The sequence below is a fragment of the Oryctolagus cuniculus genome, chromosome 12 (genome assembly GCF_964237555.1).
Source record: "Oryctolagus cuniculus chromosome 12, mOryCun1.1, whole genome shotgun sequence".
Classification (NCBI taxonomy): Eukaryota; Metazoa; Chordata; class Mammalia; order Lagomorpha; family Leporidae; genus Oryctolagus; species Oryctolagus cuniculus.
Genome location: NC_091443.1, coordinates 26,671,009 through 26,690,802, shown reverse-complemented (window position 1 = coordinate 26,690,802; position 19,794 = coordinate 26,671,009). Strand labels below are relative to the sequence as shown.

General features: G+C 43.3%; 1 long non-coding RNA gene across 1 annotated transcript in view; it reads right to left on the bottom strand.

Annotated features, from left to right (window-relative positions):
- LOC127483822 (uncharacterized) overlaps nt 1-4,831 on the bottom strand; it is a 206,937-nt gene extending 202,106 nt beyond the window's left edge. The window contains exons 1-2 of the long non-coding RNA XR_007910550.2: nt 3,435-4,831; nt 2,207-2,318 (exon numbers count right to left, since the gene is read on the bottom strand). This is a non-coding gene — a long non-coding RNA (uncharacterized lncRNA). The remainder of the gene's footprint in view (nt 1-2,206; nt 2,319-3,434) is intronic.
- Nucleotides 4,832-19,794: the final 14,963 nt, after the last annotated feature.

The following is a 19,794-nucleotide window of genomic DNA, read 5'->3' as shown; positions in this document are numbered from 1 at the left end:
CCTTCAGACCTCCCCTCCCCTGCCCTTCCTCACCCTCCTCACACGGGACAGGGAAGCCGGGCAGACTAACCCATTTGTGAGCTTGTGCTGTGGGGTATCACCATTGACAGCTGCTTATTTCTACATGTATTGTTTTGTCTGCAGAAGAAAATATATCACGCAGGTATCCGACAGCTTCTTCCTTCCCCGAAGAGCCCTGCAGCCTGCATCCAGCCAGCCCGCTCTCCCTCTCAGCTGCACCCCTGCCGTTCCTCCTCTCCCACTGAAGACGGCCAAGCACCCTCCACACAGCAGTTTTTCCAGCTGCTTGAGACTTTATTTTGGGCCCTTCCCAATTTCTGTTTTTTTACTCTTTGTTATTTATATAAAGTGAACAAATTTCATGTGTTTCATGTATACACAGTCTTAGGAGCATAATCATGTTTCCCATCCCAACCTCCCTCCTCTTTTTCTTATTTTTCTCTAAATTTTTACAATGACATACTTTTCATTTTCTTTATTGCCACAAGATTAACCCTCCACTAAATAAAGAACTCAACAAGTAGTAAGTAGAAAAATCACCATTCCTCAAGGGCTGTAAACAGTGGTGTTTCCTGTTCTCATCTTTTCCAGGAGGTATACCACTCCCCCAGCTGAGTCAGCAGTGGCTTGCAAAATTCCACAGGTGACCTCCAGAGAACAACTCTCCGGCTTACTTTTGGGTGGTTTCTGTTTTTGTTTTGGTCACTAACTAAGAAAAAAAAAAAAAAAAACTTCCAGAAAGGGCACAGCTACTAGAATACAACAAAAAATCCACACACATTTAAAATGTTTCCAGGCCAGGGACAAACAATCGCAGCAGCTCCAGGGGACAGGAACCCTGCAGTCCATGTCTGACAATAAGTGTATGCAGAATAAAGGCTATTATGACAGAGAAGATAACATGGAAGCTTCTGGAGAAATAACCCACAGGGTGGGTTCAGGGCCCCACTGAGTGCATTGTGAGGCAGCCTACAGTGAAAACTGAGTGGGGGAGGGGCAGAGCTTAAGTGAAAGCAATTTTCCAACCCAGAATTTTCTGTCGGGAAAATTTTACCTCAGAAATGACTGTGGTAGGGTTTTTTGTTGTTGTTGTTCCCCCTCACATTTAGTTGATAAAAAAAAAAAAAATCTTTTATAAGAGCCAGTTGGGATTTAAACTGTTCTTCAAAATGCCTGTGAACAGCCTTCGGAGAATCCTTGGGACACGGATCTGTACAGTGGTCTTAATAATGGCAATATTTCATTCACTGAAACAAAGGCCTCTGGCTAATTCCAGATGGGAGGACCTGACGTCGCAAGTCTCTGTGGCCAAGGGCAGGCCAGAGTCTGCCCTTCAACATTTAAGGGCCAGAAACAGCTACTACTGGGCCAAGGATACTGCTGGGCTGCCACAGCCGAACCCAGTTCTTCAGCCACAACCTCAGCCCAAGAGCACAGACACACCACGCTTCTTCCAAAGAATTCCTACAACTGCGTCATGGCTCTGAGCTCCTCACGAGGCTGTGAGGCCCCATGACCATACCCAGCAACGTGGAGTCAAAAACCTTTCCAGATTTGCTTTTGCAAGGTTTTCCAGCGAAGACGTAGACCTTAAAAGTCTTAAGAGAAACACTGGCTGAGCACTGTAGCCACTCCTCATCAAACTACAAACTTGAGTAGGTACAAACACAAAAAAAAAGAACGTGCCTCCTTAAGTGCAGAAGCAGGGGCCAGTGTTGCGGTGTAACAGGCAACACCACCACCTGCAACACCAGCATCCCATATGGGCACCACTTCGTGTCCCAGATGCTCCACTTCCAATCCACCTCCCTGCTGATGGCTTGGGAGAAGCAGCAGAAGGTGGTTCAAGTGTTTGGGACCCTGCCACCCACATTAGAGTTCTAGATAAAGCTCCTGGCTCCTGGCTTCAGCCTGGCCTAGTGTTGGTCACCGTGGCCATCTGGGGAGTGAAGCAGTGGATGCAAGATTTCACTCTCTCTGACTATCCCTCTCTCTAACTCTGAATTTCAAAATAAATAAATACATCTTAAAAAAAAAAAAAAAAAAAAAAAAACCTTGGGAAAAATGGGCTGAAAACGGGATCAAAAAGAACAGAGCAACTGGTGTGTTTTCCCATACTTCACCTCTTGGTGTGGGGCTGCAAAAAAAAAACATTTAAATTTGGGGATTTTTCTTTTGTTCTCACCTGTCTGGGAGATTCCTCACCTTCAGTTAACTGCTACAACATCTCACAAAAATTCAGATAATGAGACAACTCTGCCACTTGTTGTTACCTTTTTCTTGCTTATTTGTCAACTCTAGGGAAAATGAATTTGGTAAATACTTTGGAATCCCTGAAAAGTAATAGCCACTATAATACAATGACAATTAAAATAGTAAATTACAGTAACACCAACTGACAATTTGATTCCCTTATTCTGACTGTAGCTTTTTACTAACTATAATAATAGAACTCACACAATGTTTTAGGCACTTACTAGATATCTCTGGATCTTAGTGTTTCACAAAACTCCATTTCATCAATATAAATTCTCCCTCACTGGCGGGGGGTAGGGAGTGCAATCTAATTTCACCTTAGCATAAGTTACACAATGAACTAAAGCAGAAGTTTGTGAGTGGTTGCATATAAATTCTTTTTTTTATAATCGTTATTTGAGAGGAAGAGAGAAAGAGACAGAGACATAAAGAGAAAAGTCCCCATCCGCTGGTTCACTCCCAAAATGCCCACAACAGGTAGGATGGAGCTGGGCCAGCCAAAGACAAGAGTCAGGGAGAATTCAACCAGATCTCCCACATGGGAACAGAGACCCAAATCATTGAGCCATCACCAATGCCTCCTAGGGTGCACATTAGCAGGAAGCTAGAGCAGCAAGTGAAGCCAAGAATCAGCCCCAAGCACTGAGAAATATGCTATGGACAACCCAGCTACTTTCTTAGCCACCAGGCCAAATACCTGCCCCTGGTTGACCACTATATATTGACCACTCTCAAACCCACCTCCCACTTCACACTTCTTTTGGGTCACAGACCCAAATTGACCAACTCAGGTCAATTTGGATATCCAAAGGAATCATAAACTCAGTTTGTCAAAAACTTACTTCGTCTTTTTGATAAACCTTCTATTCTGCTTCTGGTCTTGAAATCGGAAAAGACCCCCCTAAAACTTACCCTGAAATGTGGCCCCTTAAAGTTCCTAGAAATGCTATCTGGGGTGCCACATTCACTACCGGAATTTGGGGTGCCTTACGATTTCACCACGGACTTATTACTAAATCCCCAATATTAATAAGCCCGAGAGGGTTCTTGCCTAATATTTACAGAAGAATTCTAAATACCAGCACCGATTTATTTAGTAAGAAAGGTTCATAAGAGAGTGAGAGCTTTATTTAGGAGAGGTGAATAGGGGTTCATACCAAGCACCAGGAACCAGCCATGTAGATGAGCATCTAGGCCAGGAAGCCTAGAGCACATGGCCCAAAGGCCATGCGCCCTGAAGGCGCGGGGCTACAGCAAACCCTGTCCTGGCAAGAGGCCAGGGAAGAAAAGCAGGGCGGGCATACTGTGCCCTAGGCTTTTAACCCACTCCAAAGGGGAGTGGTTAATTAACCTGATTGGCTGGTGGGCACCCCGGTGTGGCCAGGTAGGGGAATGAGGCCACTCAGGGGTGTGGCAAAGGCATCAGGTAGGGGCATGAGGTCACATGGGGCGTGGCAAAGGCGTGGTCTTCCAGTTCACAAATTTAACAATTTTAACCTGTATGCCTGCCTACTTCAGTCTCTACAGAGGTAATAAATGGCATCAACATCCACCCATGATTTGACTCCTCCCCTTCCCTGATACTCACCTCCCAGTCCTCTTAGCCCATCAGAGCTTTGAAGGGACATTTTCTTACAAGATTTACTTTAAAAAACATTTTTCTGCCTTTCTGAAATATAAGTAACTCTTTCTAAAAGTCTTGCCACTCTCACAGCCCAGAATGTCCTTGTGAAAGACCTAGGAACCACTTCTTTGAAATGTAAATATCAAGGGAACTATGCCCCCCCCCCAAAAAAAAAAAAACGCCTAAATATAAGAGAAAGTCCACTTTTCCTTTGGGAGAAGCCAAAGGAAATTAACAAACACAAAGGCCCTCTGTGCACCCTCCCATCCCAGCTGTTAAAAATTCTCTTTGCTCAGGGATCTTCAGTTCAGAGATCTGCTTTCTCGCGGTGACTACAATAAGACAATGCAGTCTTCCCTGCCTCCTTAACCCTGTGCAGCTTTTGCCAGGACACCAGACAACTGACGGCCCTACCGACTCTCATTGTCTTTCCTTCCTCTCATCCCAGGGCCCAGGACAGGCGTCTTGTCATTCGTCTAGAGGATTACGGCACTTTCCTAACCAACCACGTTGATTTCCATCTTCCCTCCATTCCATGTCTTCCACACTGTCGTGGTCAAAGTGGTTCCAAACTCAAGTTAATCAGACCCTCCCCCTATGTATCTGAGTTTCCCCAAAACAGTCTTGGTTTACAGCTATTGAATCACATGAATCATTAATGGCTTCCTTTTATTTAAAAAAAAAATAATGTCCCAGTTTAGAAAACAATGACAAGTTTAGTATTGTATCTAAGGGTTAACCTCCACATTTATTTATCATCTACACATACATCAAACACAGCAAACTGCTTTAACAATAGACCTCAACCCTAGCTTGCGCGTTAGCACATTAGAATCATCTGGAAAGCTTTGTAAAGGCATTTATGATCACCGTCAACACCAGACTAATCAAACCTGACTCTCTAGGGATGGGCTGTAAGCATCAACAGTCTCAAAAGCTTCCCAGGCGACTTCCATGTGCAGCCTGACTGAGAACCACTGACATGTGGTTGCCAGATCAACCGTATCATGTTATTCTGTTCCTCCGGCTTGAAAGGTCTTAATGTCTTTCTTAATGCCTTAACCCTCTCATCTGTGAGGCTTCCTCTGATCTCTCACAGTACCCCATACGTGCCTTGATCGCAGAACACGCAATTACAATTAGTTATCTGAATGTCCATTCGTAGCTGACTCCTATTGATGTTATATTCAACCTGTCTTATATCACACTGTCTCATTTCCCTCACCTAGTTCACCGTCATCTCTCACCCAGCCCCAGCTTACTGCATAAGCTTCTTATTAGTTTTCCTGCATTTGATCCGACGCTCCTCACAATTGCTCCCACTTGTCTTTTTTTTTTTTTTTTTTTTTTTTTTTTTTTGATTTTTTGACAGGCGGAGTGGACAGTGAGAGAGAGAGACAGAGAGAAAGGTCTTCCTTTGCCGTTGGTTCACCCTCCAATGGCCGCCGCGGCCGGCGCGCTGCGGCTGGCGCACCACGCTGATCCGATGGCAGGAGCCAGGAGCCAGGTGCTTTTCCTGGTCTCCCATGTGGTGCAGGGCCCAAGCACCTGGGCCATCCTCCACTGCACTCCCTGGCCACAGCAGAGAGCTGGCCTGGAAGAGGGGCAACCGGGACAGAATCCGGCGCCCCAACCGGGACTAGAACCCAGTGTGCCGGCGCCGCAAGGCAGAGGATTAGCCTAGTGAGCCGCGGCGCCGGCCCCCACTTGTCTTTTTTTAAGCCCATTGTGTGGTAGAATTCCACCAGTCAAGTTCCCGATGGTAGATCACCTTCGACATAACATCCAGAAAGTCTCAAGTGTGAAATTCAAAGAGCTCTGCAAGTGATTCGAGCAGACACTGGAGTCCTCCTCCCTCATGGCCGACACCACCCCCTCCAACCGCACAGCACGCCTTCTCCCGTCTCTGCTCAAGCTGCTAAGCTTGCACGTGAAATGCCTGATTCCCATCTTCCATCTGGCAAACTCCGTTTTTAAAAGAGCTACTAAACTTAATGGTCCCACAAAACGATCCTCCAGCGATAATTAACCATTTCTTCCTCTTCATCCCACTTCGCCACTTTAAATAGCCATAGATCAGGTATCACTCTCTGGGTCACATGATGTAAATACACGCCTGCCTGCCTCCCTCACCAGATATCCAGCATCTCTAGGGCAAAGGCCAAGCGATGCTGGTCAGTGTCAACCCTGGTAAGTGATTACTGACATCGCTTGAGAAAGCATTTTTAAATCTCTAACTGGTAAATTAAAGATAAGCATCTTTAATCATGTCTGTCCCCTCAGTGGGGGAAGGAACAATGGAAGGAACTTAGCCCGCCAAGTTGTAATAGGGTAAGGATCCTACAAGTCAAACTTTGGAGACTGGTCCAATACACATTTTATTGGCAAAAACAAATTGAGGCTCTTTCCAGACTAAAATACTCTCAGTCATGAAATCTATTAAACCAATACCTTCAAGCTTTTGGATTTTGACTCTGTTTTTAAGTGATATTCACCGAAAGATCATTTATTGAGAGAAATGACAAAGCCAAGTGATTTCTTACCAATCTAAGGCAGTTAAAGGCAGATTTTTCATTTGCAACATTCACAGAAGTGTTTCAAAGGCCCTCCTTTTCTACTAAGAGCAAAATAAGCTGCAAACTGGAGAATTTTGAAGGTTTTTTTCTGCCCTCAAAAAAACTGATACTGCTCCAAGAAATCTGCTAGATCTCTAATTCCGGGTTAATAATGGCTTATTTGAATAAGAATTAATATCCAATAACAGGGTCTCCCAGACACTTTGGAGAATCATTTCCACTTTTTTATCAAATATCAATGTGGTGTCTGCCTCTGATTTAGGATAAATGTGGTCTAGAAAAAGTGTATAAAGGATGGAGTCCAGGATTTTACTCTCTGAAATATCCTAAAAAACAAACATCCTCCAAGCTTTCTCACAGACAAAAATGCAAATAAATCCTCTGTCCCACAAGTGACAATTTCTTAATCTCTCCTTAACTAACTCTCCTCTACAGATCCATCATTACCTGGGCCAGATAAATGTCCACCTCTTCCCTCACAGGTAATATGATAAGGTCCACAATCACTGAGTTATGAGTTCCACCAGCAACCATTCTAACATAGCAATTATTGGGCTAATTTTAGAGACTCGATATAACTAGGATAACACAGCCATGCATACTGTGGCGTAGAATGAGATGCCGGCTGTTGGAAAGGCAGTCAACACATTCAGATTAAATGAGCCATCAGGCCCTGGTAGCAGGAATGACTCAGACCTTTAGTTATTCAACTTCTGAACTGGTTGGAAGCATTACCAATAAGGAAGGACTGGCTCTCTAACCAAATCCGCAGATGTCACTGAGCTCTTCCTAAGCAGGTATTAGCATACATATTCTTATCAGAGAAGGCACCTCATTGTCCCCAGACCCCTTCTGACCATGTACATATGTGAGACTCTCACTACCAGCATCAAAATCAAAAAATAAGACCATGTGTGTTGAAATAGAAAATGTTTTGTGTCTGAAACAAGGTAATAGTAAATCTACTATCCTTTTATTATTGATTGCTCAAAAAAATCTCATTCTTTACTTCATTGAACTTATTGGAAGCTCTCTCTCTCCCTCTTTATTACTTATTTTTAGGAACAATGTAAACCATTGGTTTGTAAACCAATGTCATAATTTGATATTATTTTTTCTTTGTACTTTAATAACAGCATGTATTTTTATTTTATTTATTATTGTATTTATCTGCTACTTGTGACAACAAACTGGCTTTTATTTTTAAATAAATTAAAATTTAAAAGCAGTGTGTGTGTGTGTGTGTGTGTGTTTGAAGAAAAATAGTAAATAAAAGGCCTAGTGATAGGAAAATAATGAAGATGGCATAAAAAAAATGTCTTGGGCACAGTATCCTGGAGAAAAGAACTTTGCAGAGACAAATACTCCTCACACAAGTAAATCACGTAGATTTTGCCACTACCAATTCCAAACACACAGCAGACTACCACAAAGAATACCACTCTGGAAAACATGGATAAAACTTTACAAATGTTTAAGCATTTGCTTTTTTGATAACACAGAAAAACTCCCACAGAGATGAATAATTTTTTAAAGACTAACAAGATAACAGAAGACGTGAGCAGCCCCTTTTTAAGCCCTATGCTCATTCCTGCTTTATGTGATAGCAAATCCCAAGCTACTTGGTGGGACTCACCAAACAGAGAAGAAAGGAATGATGTTTCCCAACGATAATTCACCAAAGAACGGTTCTGGGGGCCGGCACTGTGGCACAGTGGGTTAAAGCCCCAGACTGCAGCACTGGCATCCCATGTGGGTGCCAGTTCAAGTCCAGGTCTTCCGATCCAGCTCTTTGCTGTGGTCTGGGACAGCAGCAGAGGATGGCCCAAGTCCTTGGGCCCCTGCACCTGCATGGGAAACCTGGAGGATGCTCCTGGCTCCAGATTGGCTCAATTCCAGCCATTGCAGCCATTTGGGGAGTGAACCAGAGGATCAAAGACTCCTCTCTCTTTCTGTCTCTCTCACTCTCTCTCTCTCTCTCTCTGTGAATTTGTGTGTGTGTGTGTACCTCTCTCTGTAATTCTGTCAAACAGATAAAATAAATCTTTTAAAAAAAAAACTGCTTTGCTGTATTTTATCATTCTCTGTATGCATTTTTAAAGGGGGATTCTCTACACACATGTCTGAACCCGCATCCTAGTCATGTGCTTGTACAAACTCCATTCTGCATCTTGGAGATTCTAGAAGACACATCCCTTAGCTAGTCATGTACCACAGGCTGGGAATTTCTGTCTACTTTATTATATCATCATTTGGAAAAGTATACACTTCTTTTAGTTACTAAAAAGCATTGTTAATTACAACCTGCATGGGCATGCTACCATTGCTTCAGACTGTTTGCATTTCCTCAATGACAGTGAAATGCAGTTCCAAACCATAGCTCCCTTGCTACAATAAAGACCCATGGAAGAAGAACACAATTAAACCAAGTGGTTTCTATTCTTATTCTAATAAAATAAAAAGAGCGAGTATGAGGTAACACAGCAACACAGCTACAGGTTTAACAGAAAGTAAAACAGCAATATTATTTTTATAATAAAAATTTGTATGGGAGCAATGCAAGCCTATTCCTAACCTGGCAAACATGCAGAAAAACATCTATTACACAATTGTAGAATTTTAAACAACATTAAATTTCAAGACTAAAAAAATGGTTCCACTGTTCTTTGACAGACATTATACATACAGTGTGCATTACCAAACAAAAGGTAAAACACATTATAAAATAAAATCACAAACCAGAAAATGTAGGAAAGCAACACCCCAAGGTACACATGAGAATCTCAAGTGTTTTTCCAGAGCTTACTTTTCAAGTAGCAGAGTCACTGTAAAGACTTTCCAACACACTCAAAACTGCTTGCATAAAAAGTAAGGGACAGGGGACAGCATTGTGGCATAGCGGGTAAAGCTACTGCCTGTGAGGTCATCATCCCCTACAGGCACCAATTTGAGTCCCAGCTGCTCCATTTCCAATCCAGCTCCCTGTGAATGCACAGAGAAAAGCAATGGAAGATGTCCCAAGTGTTTGAGACCCTACCCACCCACGTGGAAGACCTGGATGGAGCTCCTGGCTTCTGGCTTCAATCTGGCCCAGCCTTGACCATTGTGGCTGCGGAGGAGTGAACCAGTACATCAAAGATCTCTCTCTGCCTTTTCTCCTCTAACTCTGCCTTTCAAATAAATAAAAAATAAATCTTTGAGGCCGGTGCTGTGGTGCAGCGGGCTAACACCTTGGTCTGAAGTGCTGGCATCCCATATGAGCGCCTGGTCAAGACCCAGCTGCTCCACTTCCAGCCCAGCTCTCTTCTATGGCCTGGGAAAGCAGTAGAAGATGGCCCAAGTCCTTGGGTCCCTGCACCCATGTAGAAGACCCGGAAGAAGCTCCTGGCTCCTGGCTTCGGATCAGCACAGCTCCAGCCGTTGTGGCCATATGGGGAGTGAACCATTTGATGGAAGACCTCTCTCTGCCTCTCCTCTCTCTGTGTAACTCTGACTTTCAAATAAATAAATAGATCTTTAAAAAATAAATAAATAAATAAATCTTTAAAAAAGAGAGAGAGACTGCTAAAAAGATGATCATGGACATGCATGATGCTACAAACCTTCCATAGCCATTTCCCAATTTTTTTTTAATGTCTATTTATTTTCATCTACTTGAGAAGGGGAGAGAGAGAGAGGGAAGGAGAGAAAGATTCATCTTTCATCTGCTAGTTCACTCTCCAAAGGCCCAAAAGAGCCAGAGCTGGGTTAAGGCAAAGGCAAGAGCCTGGAATCCCAGCCTGGGCTCTTACATGAGAAGAGACCCAAGCACTTGAACAAAATTCTGGAGCTTCCCAGAATGCTGTAGCAGGAAGCTCAATTGTGAAGCAGAAGTCATAGAATGCAGGCATCTCAGGCAGTGGGTTTAACCTGCGACACATTGCCTGTCCCCACTCCACTTCTCTGATAGTGAAAAGACCTCTTATTTTTAATTTAGTCATGACAATTCAGAATATACCACCCAGTCACTCCTGAGAGAGGTGTACCAATATGACTTAAATTCCGAGTAAGATGTTAGGGAAAACGTTAAGCAGAATTTCCACGAAGTACCCTAAAAGGAAGGAGGCACACCTATCTATGTTCCCTTTTTCATTCTTCCTAGATGGAGGACAAATGTGGAATCGGAACAGCAGCACGAAGAGCATGAGATGCCCTGAAGAAGCGAGGCCAGACGCATAGCAGAAAGCAAGATAGAAGAGAAGGAGTTTGAAATCACAGAGGACAGGCCTGATCGGGACAGAGCCTGATCGTCTTGCCTTCAGACTTCAACATGAAAAAGACATACATTTCTATCTTGTTTAAGCCATTGTGATTTGAGCTCAGGCAAACCCAAGCCTAAAGCATACATGTTTATGTTCTTAACCACTTGTGAAGTTTGTGCCTTCCACTGATTCTTTAAATTGTTTAAGCTTCAAAAATATTAAAATTAAAAAACAATGAATAGGTCAGTTTCTCAAGTCTCACCGTTTCAAATCTGTATCTTTTTAGAACACGGTGGATTGTTTAAAGCCCTAACTGTTGTGAATGAATCATAACAAATATATTTGCAGGTAGGGCAAAATCAGTTCAACATCTAATCATTTAATACAAATGATTTAATTTAATTCAAAGTTAAATTCTTGCATTTTACTGATTAGCAAAGGAAGGCACAAAATATACTTTGCCCAAATTTGCATGCAACAACTATTTATTAAGTAATTGATAAACTGTAAGTGAAGCTTAACCACTATAGGAGGAAGTGGACAAAAACTAATTTAACAGGGGAGATTCCAAGATGGCTGAGCAGGGAAAAGACGCGCTGATTTTGGTCACAGAAAAACAGGGTGATCTGTGTTCTGGGGAGATAGCTGGAGATGTTTTCAGTGAAAATCTACAGTGAGAAGAGAAACTGTGCAGAGCAGCAAGGGTTGTAGACACACAACAGCTGAGGGTACACCACGAGTGACTCCCGCAGTCGGTGGGTCCCATGGCTGGCTGACGGCTGGCAGGGAGGCCATCTGTCCAGAGCGAGGTGGGAAGATTCTGCAGAAGCCTGAGCCCCACTGGTGATCTTGTCTGGGGAAAAGACTCATGGTCCCCAATGACTTCAATTCCAGGTGGACGAGTCGGCAGGGGGCGAGTGCCCATTTACCTCTGTGAATGGAGGGCACATCATTCCCTCCCCCCACCAGAGAGAATGCACCATCTTCCCAGAATAAGAGGAATGGGAGCTGCAGCAAGCTGCATACCTCTGGCGGATTTTGTCAGAACTCCCCAATCCCCAGTGACTGAGTCTGGGCAGAGGAGCTGGGGTAGGGGCAGGGGGCAGGGTGCCCACTTAACTTGGTGAATGGAGGTCACATTGCCTTCCTCCCATCTCCCCACCATGGTAAACAGCTCAGAGGTGGAGCGGCACTCTCTTTGGGCTGAGAGATTCCCAAGGCAGAGGGGATCCCCTTCAGACTGTGACTGTGGGAACCCTGCATCCTGTGCCTGTGGGAATCCTAGGATTGTGATATGAGCCAGGAGGACTCCATGACCACACTACGCAGTGCACAGTTTCCTTGTGTAATTAATGCACCTGAGTGAGTGGGCGACGTAGGATCACCTTGGCACAGAGAAGGGTGAAGCCAGTGATCATGCCAGCCAGAGTGATCATCCCCTCTCCCCCACCAACTGCAGAGGAATGTCCAGCCCACAAACACTGGCCAGAGCTCCCCGGCCCAGTTTTGGGTACCCCCTGAAGATGCAGGCATCCCACTGTTCCCAGGAACAAAGACTTCAGAGAAGATACCCACAAATGGTTTTCCCAGACACATAAAAATCATAGAAATACAAGAAACATAAACAAGGAAGACAATACAATTCCCCAAAAGGAACACAATACTTCAATATTAGACTGTGAAGGGGAGGACATTAGCAAGTGCCTGAAAAGAAATTCCAAAGATTGATTGTGAGATTACTCAGAAATACAGAGAAGCAATTATGTCAGTTAAAGAAACTGATGAATGACATGGATGAGAAATTCTGCCAGGAAATAGGAATGTTAAAGAACAATCAAATTGAAATATTAGAGGGAGATTCCGAGATGGAGGATTAGGGAACAACATATTGTGCAAGGCTAGGGATAAAGAGTAAAAAAAAAAAAAAAAAAATATATATATATATATATATATATATATGTAGGAAGTGAACTCTCAGGAGAATAAGAGAGAAAATTGCACTGGAAATCCTTCAAAAGGAAGCAGAACACCGCTGACCCGTGCAGAAGGTGCAGGTGAACAGCAAACACGGAACACGTACACAACACACAACTGTGGCAGCCAAAAGCCGGAGCAGGCAGCAGCTTGGAGACAGAGGTGAGACCAGACTGCAGTAACCGGGGGTGATAAAGCCAGAGTGAGAGCGTGGCATGAGTCCAGACTGGAGCCCCTAAGGGCTAGCAGTTACCAGCAGCTACCCAGTGGAAGTAAAAGGGGCACATTTATCTAACCCCATCCTCCCCACAACGGCGCCCACTGCCTGGCTGAGACAGGAACCACCTTTTCAGCAGTACTGGCGGCAGTGGCGGAGGGAGGGTAACATTCAGCCGACGGCTCTTGTATATGTGTGTGATCCACAGATTCTAGCAAAGGGAAAAATCCACGGTCCCCACTGACTTTGAGCCTGACTGAGAGGATTGACAGGTGGCTGGACACCCACGCAGGATTGTGAGGCACCCCCAGCCTCTCAACATAGCACAGGCTCGAGACCTCAAGCCACCGAGGCAGTGGGGGCTCAGGGAACATGGGCCCCTCTGCTGGCTGGACAGGCTGGCAGGGCAGTGTGAGTGGACCCTCTTCACCCAGCGACCGAGGGAGCCTTGTGAGCTGAGACCATGGGGACACAGTATCTGCACAAGAGGTTCAGGGTGTTGCTGGGTCCCTGGGAAATCACTAGGTGCAGCTTCACATGCTCGGATTTGCTTGGTTGCCTGGGGCAGGTCACAGCAGCAGGATGAGTGTTGAACCCACAGGGGCTAACAGCCAGGCATTGCTCAGCTTAGAGGAGAGGAGGTAAGGGGGCGATCACTCCAACAGAGGTGACTGTTCCACCCACTGCTTCTGTTAACAAAAGGATGGAAAATGATATTCCATGCCAACATATACCAAAAAAGAACTGGTGTAGCCATCCTACTATCAGAAAAATAGACTTTAACATAAAAACTGTTAAAAGAGACAAAGAAGGGCTCTTTGTAACAATTAAGGGATCAATTCAACAGGAAAATGTGATGCTAATAAATGTATACACACTCGATTACAGGGTGCCTGGCTATTTAGAAAAAATGCTAATGGATCTAAAGGGAGGCATAAACGCAAATACAACAGTAAAAGGAGACCTCAATACCCCACTCTCAGCAATGGGTAGATCAACCTAGCAGAAAAGCAGCAAGGAAACAACAGAGTTGATTGACACTATAGACCAAATGGATCTAATTGATATCTACAGAACTATTCACCCTGCAATGGCAGAATACACATTCTTCTCATCAGTTCATGGATCTTTCTCTAGAACTGACCACATACTAGGCCATAAAGCAAGTCTCAGCAAGTTCAAAAAAATCAAAATCTTACCATGCATCTTCTCAGACCACAGTGGAATAAAGCTGGAATCAACAACTCAAGAATCTCTAGATTATATACAAACACATGGAGACTGAACAACATGGTCCTGAATGAACAGTGGGTCATAGAAAAAATCAAAAAAAAAAAAAAAAGAAATCAAAAAGTTTCTGGAAAGAAATGAAGACAATACATCATATCAAAACTTATGGGATACAGCAAAAGCAGTGTTGAAAGGGAAGTTTAAAGCAATCAGTGCCTACGTGACGAAACTGGAAAGACACCAAATAAATGAGCTATTGATGCATCTCAAGGACCCAGAAGAACAACAAACCAAACCCAAATTTAGTAGGAGGAAGGAAATGATTGGTGAATATTTTGGGAAGGAGAAACCAAGAGATACCATCAATCCTAACTGACATGATGGGACACTGGAAGAATACTCAATCTGAAATACATAGTCAAGGCCAGGGTCTCTAGGGTGAGCATCAGAGAACTACTTTAGGCTTCTGATCTGGCACATTCCCCAAACTGTCTTAACTCCTGGTGCTCCTGCTCTCTCACTCCTTCTTAGTGCCTATTACATGCTCATCTTCCTTTATGTCTACAGTAAATAAAAGAAGAATGAAAATAAGAGCATAGAAAGTTACTAAATGAAAAGTCAGTTGCCAGCCCTTTTATGACCTGCCAGTCTCTCTTAGACAAACCCACTTTATCAATTTCTGCTTTAAATTCCTTGGTGGATACCATCATATATATAAATATATATATATATCATATATACAAATAGTAAATTATGCCTATTCCCTCACTTGTCACTTTTCACAGTTTCTATCTATAATTTTTTGCATTTTTAACTTAACACATCTTGCATATCTTCCAGGTATCTATGTAGAGCCTCTTCGTTCTTTTTTTTTCACTGCTGCAACAATTTTCTCCTGTGTATCCACAAGACTTAGTCCATCATTTTCCTCAAGTTTCCAGTCAGCTTACCAAATGGTCCAGTGGGCCCAGTAACAGTGCATTATAAAAGGAAGTGGAACACTGAGGGTGAGACTCCAGCTGAGGCACAGGTTACAAGGCAGTTGCATTAAAGTTTCCCCCAGAATGCTCTGTCACCTACAACTGCTGAACTGAGGCCATCTCGTGCCTCATGGGGGTGTGGGGTAGAAGTGCCCTGTGACCAGCTGACAGAGGCTGAAAATTCCCAAGCCTGAGTCACAGGTGGGTCAACTCAGTGTGGGTCCAAGTAGACCCGGACTGTTGCTATACTGTAATACTGAGCATAACATAGCCTTACAGGTGGCTTCTCAGGGGCCTAGAAGGAAGAAGAACGAATGGAAGATCAAGGACAAGGAGGTCTGGGACAGAGGGAAGACAATGGACCTACGGGAACACCCACAAAGGGTGAGGATACTTGTTTCCTGCCCGACAGAACACACTGCAGATGAGTCACAGAAGGATCAGGTTGACAAGATGACTCGGCCAGCTGGCATCAGATGGCCCCTGTCTTCAGCCACACTGCTGTGTAGACAAAGTTCTCATGAACAGTCAGGATGCTCTAGCAGAGCTGGAGGCTTTTCTTGCACCCCTAGGACAGGCTCCCCTTGCACAGGCTGACTTAGCGACGGCTGCAGCAAATTATCTGAGAAACCAGCCACAGAAGCCCACGCCAGGCCCCTGACATGGTCCCATCCCTTTCAAATACTTGGCAGCAAATTGCACTGACCCCTTCAGTCCTCGATTTCATAAGGCCCCACCTCGAGCTCTGCTTCCAGGGAATCCAATATAAAAAACTCCATGCTGAATGATTCCGCAAGCAACAGAATCCACTCAGGACCATGTCACAATTTGCACTGTGCAAATAAGAAAAAGGTGCTATTAAATATTTAAATAAGAAATAGCACAGTCCCTATACTGAGCCTAGGAGGATAAATGATTTTCAGAGAGGCTGACTCAAAGCTTGAGTCTCTAGATGACGGGAAGGCAATCTGTTCTTGCTGTAATCATTGTAGGTGGTGTAACAGGAACATTTAACCCTACAGCTAAGAAAGCCTCACCGGAACACTGGTTACTCTGACACAGAACCTCTGATCCCTGGAAGGCAGGCCCCGTCACCAGCCCCACTGTGGGAAGATGACAGCCCAGGACCCTCCATCTGCCTGTCACATAAGCAGCCAGCCAATCATTTCACCCATTCACCTGAGGCCTCAACAAGAAATCTTCACATGCCTGAAACAAAGCTGAAAACTGACCGTGGGGGACACTGCTTTAATTTACTGGCAGAGTATGGAACCTTTTCTAGTGTGCCCTTAAATCTTAATTCAGTGTTTTAAAGCTGCTTATTCCAAACTTCTCCCGCAGCAATTTTGTTGTAGACTTCAACAACAGGCAACAGACTCTATGTCTTTGTTTGTTTGTTTGTTCGTTTGTTTGTTTTGACAGGCAGAGTGGACAGTGAGAGAGAGAGAGAGACAGAGAGAAAGATCTTCCTTTTCCGTTGGTTCACCTCCCAGTGGCCGCTGCAGCCGGCGCACCACGCTGATCTGAAGTCAGGAGCCAGGTGCTTCTCCTGGTCTCCCATGGGGTGCAGGGCCCAAGGACCTAGGCCATCCTCCACTGCACTCCCGGGCCATAGCAGACAGCTGAACTGGAAGAGGAGCAACCAGGACAAAATCCAGCGCCCCAACCGGGACTAGAACCTGGTGTGCCAGCACCACAGGTGGAGGATTAGCCAAGTGAGCCACAGTGCCGGCCAACAGACTATTTCTTATCCTAAATAATTTCATGTCTTGGGGCCAGCGCCATGATGCAGTAGGTTAATCCTCCACCTGCAGCAATGGCATCCCATATGGGCACCAGTTCTAGTCCTGGTTGCTCCTCTTCTGATCCAGCTCTCTGCTATGGTCTGGGAAAGCAGTAGAGGATGGCCCAAGTGCTTGGGCCCCTGCACCCATGTGGAAGACCTGGAAGAAACTCCTGGCTCGTGACTTCGGATCTGCATAGCCCCGGCCATTGCAGCCATTTGGAGAGTGAACCAGCAGAAGGATGACCTTTCTCTCTGTCTCTCCCTCTGTAACTCTACCTCTCAAAGAAATAAATAAAATATTTTTTAAAAATAATTTCATGTCTTCACTTCTCTTTATGAGCCATAACATTCTGGGGCATCATTATATTGGGCTATTTACTAACATTCAGGGCATCTCATTAACATGTCTCTTACCTCCTCAATAACACAAGGCCCAAACACATGCAATATTGCTTATCAGTATTCACATAATAGTAGGGATAGGGCTAAAAAAATTAAATTATATAAGCAAAATGTGGTACATACTCACAGATGTAATGGAATAATTAGTATGCTCAGTTTTAAGACAGAAAGAAATTCTGATAAATGACAGAATATGGATGGACCATGAGTACAGTACGTTAAGTGAAATAAGCCAGCCACAAAACATAAAACTAAATTATTCTACTCATGCATGTACTTAGAGTAGTCAAAGTCGTAGAGAACAAATGAAAAGAAAAAAGTTGAATGGTAGTTGTTTGGGGCTGGGAGAAAGGGAGACTGGAAATTCATTATTTAATAGGTACAGAGGCTCAGTTTTACACAGAGAGAAGTTAGAGATGAGCGATGGTGAAACTTGCATCACATTATCAAAATATGGAATGCCACTGGATTGTACACTAAAAATTAGCAAAATGGTAAACTTTATGCTACATATATTTTACCATAGTAAAAAAATGAAAAAATTTAACATAAAAAATAAAATCATTAAAATTATCACATTCTATGATCATATGGTTTGTTTTTCATTGAGATTGCATTCTACTGTTTCTTCCTCTCTACTTTGTCCATTGAACTTTAGCACTTTTTTATCTCATGATCTATCCAAATCAAAGTTATCACTATTACTCGAAGTTCAACAGTGTCTTTCAATTAAACATAACATTCAGATGTATCGTTAAGTAAACAGAAAGTAGATCTTTGTAAAAATTAGGAGTGGGAATGCAAATGGGAGAGGGAGGAGGAACAAGGTTGGAGCGTGGGCAGGAAGGAGAGTAGGGTGGGAAATATTACTAGATTCTTAAATCTGTATGAAACTTGTCTAACTCAAATAAAACTTTTTTAAAATAAATAAAAAGAAATAAAAGTATTCTCCTTCCTTCAACAAGATCGTTAATAACAACTGCCCCACCCAGGATATACTTGAACCAGTGACTCTTCCTTAGAATCATGTATCTTAATCATCTGTAGATCTTTGTGGAAATACACCTGCCTGGGACACTGTCCTGTGAATTGTGAATCTAAACATGGTGGAACTTGGCCATTTCACTCCAAAAATCAGGAGAGGTGACTATGAGAATTATAATTCTTGGGTGTTTCTCAATGCCAACCACCACCAAATATTTATCATGTATCTAATGATTACCTCTACTTAATAAATACCTTCTTTACTAACCATAAACCTTAGATTAACTTTTCAGTGAGGACTATTATCCTGGGAGTCCATGGCAAAGCTCAAGAGTCCTTCAGTCTCTTAGTGTTAACAGCAATTATGTGTGTGTGTCAGAAAACTGTTCTCGAGGAGATCCATCCAAACTCTTATCAAGTACTCAAAACGATCTCTGACACACAAAAAACACAGAAAGAAAAACTGTTTAGAATAAAATTCTCCTAACTTTGATACCTCTATGTTCACCCATATTTATTCACTCATTTTCCCAGTATCTGAGTATCTACTAAATGCAAATACACAAAGTCTGACAATATCAATGAACAAAACCAATTCCCTGTGCTCAGAGAAACATATTTCAAAAGAAATAGCAATAAATACATAGTATTTAAAACAATTCTTTGGCTCAGTACATAGTTTCTTTCATTATACTACAAATTGCACAACTGACTTAGCAACAGTTGAGACACAAATTCAAAGCTAATTCCAAAACCTGCAGTATTTTCACCATATCTTGTGGTCTTCAGATACAACATATTTTACAATGAGAAAATTCTTTCCAATCATGGCAATTGGTCTAACAAGAAAATGGTATTTTCAGTTTTATTAAATGTTATAAAGTGTTTAATTATCCAAAAATATTTTCATGGGTGAGCCTTATAGCATAGCAGGTTACACTACTGGTTGGGATGCCTGCATTTCATATTGATGTGCCTGGAATTGAGTCCCACCTCTACTTTCAATCTAAATTCCTTCTAAAGTGTGCCCTGGAGATAGCAGATCATGGCCCAGGTATCTGATTCCCTGCCACCTATGTGGGAGACCTGGGTGGAGTTTTTGGCTGCTGGCTTTGGCTTTGCCCACCCTTGGTATTGCAGGCATCTTCCACAGATGGAAGATACCTCTCTCACTTACCTACTCACTCTGACTCTACCTTACAAAAAAAATTATACTTTAAAAATATATATCCAAAATATCCAAACATTCATGTCTTACTTCTCTAAATTCCATGAGCAATTATAGAAGCCAGTAAGTATTGAAAGTTTTGTGTTATGACTCATACACTTTGTTTCCCCATGTCATAAACCTCGGGATATAATATTATCAGATTTGCTTAAAACAGACAAATACCAGCCAGCGCCGTGGCTCAATAGGCTAATCCTCCACCTGCGGCGCCGGCACCCCGGGTTCTAGTCCTGGTAGGGGTGCCGGATTCTGTCCGGGTTGCCCCTCTTCCAGTC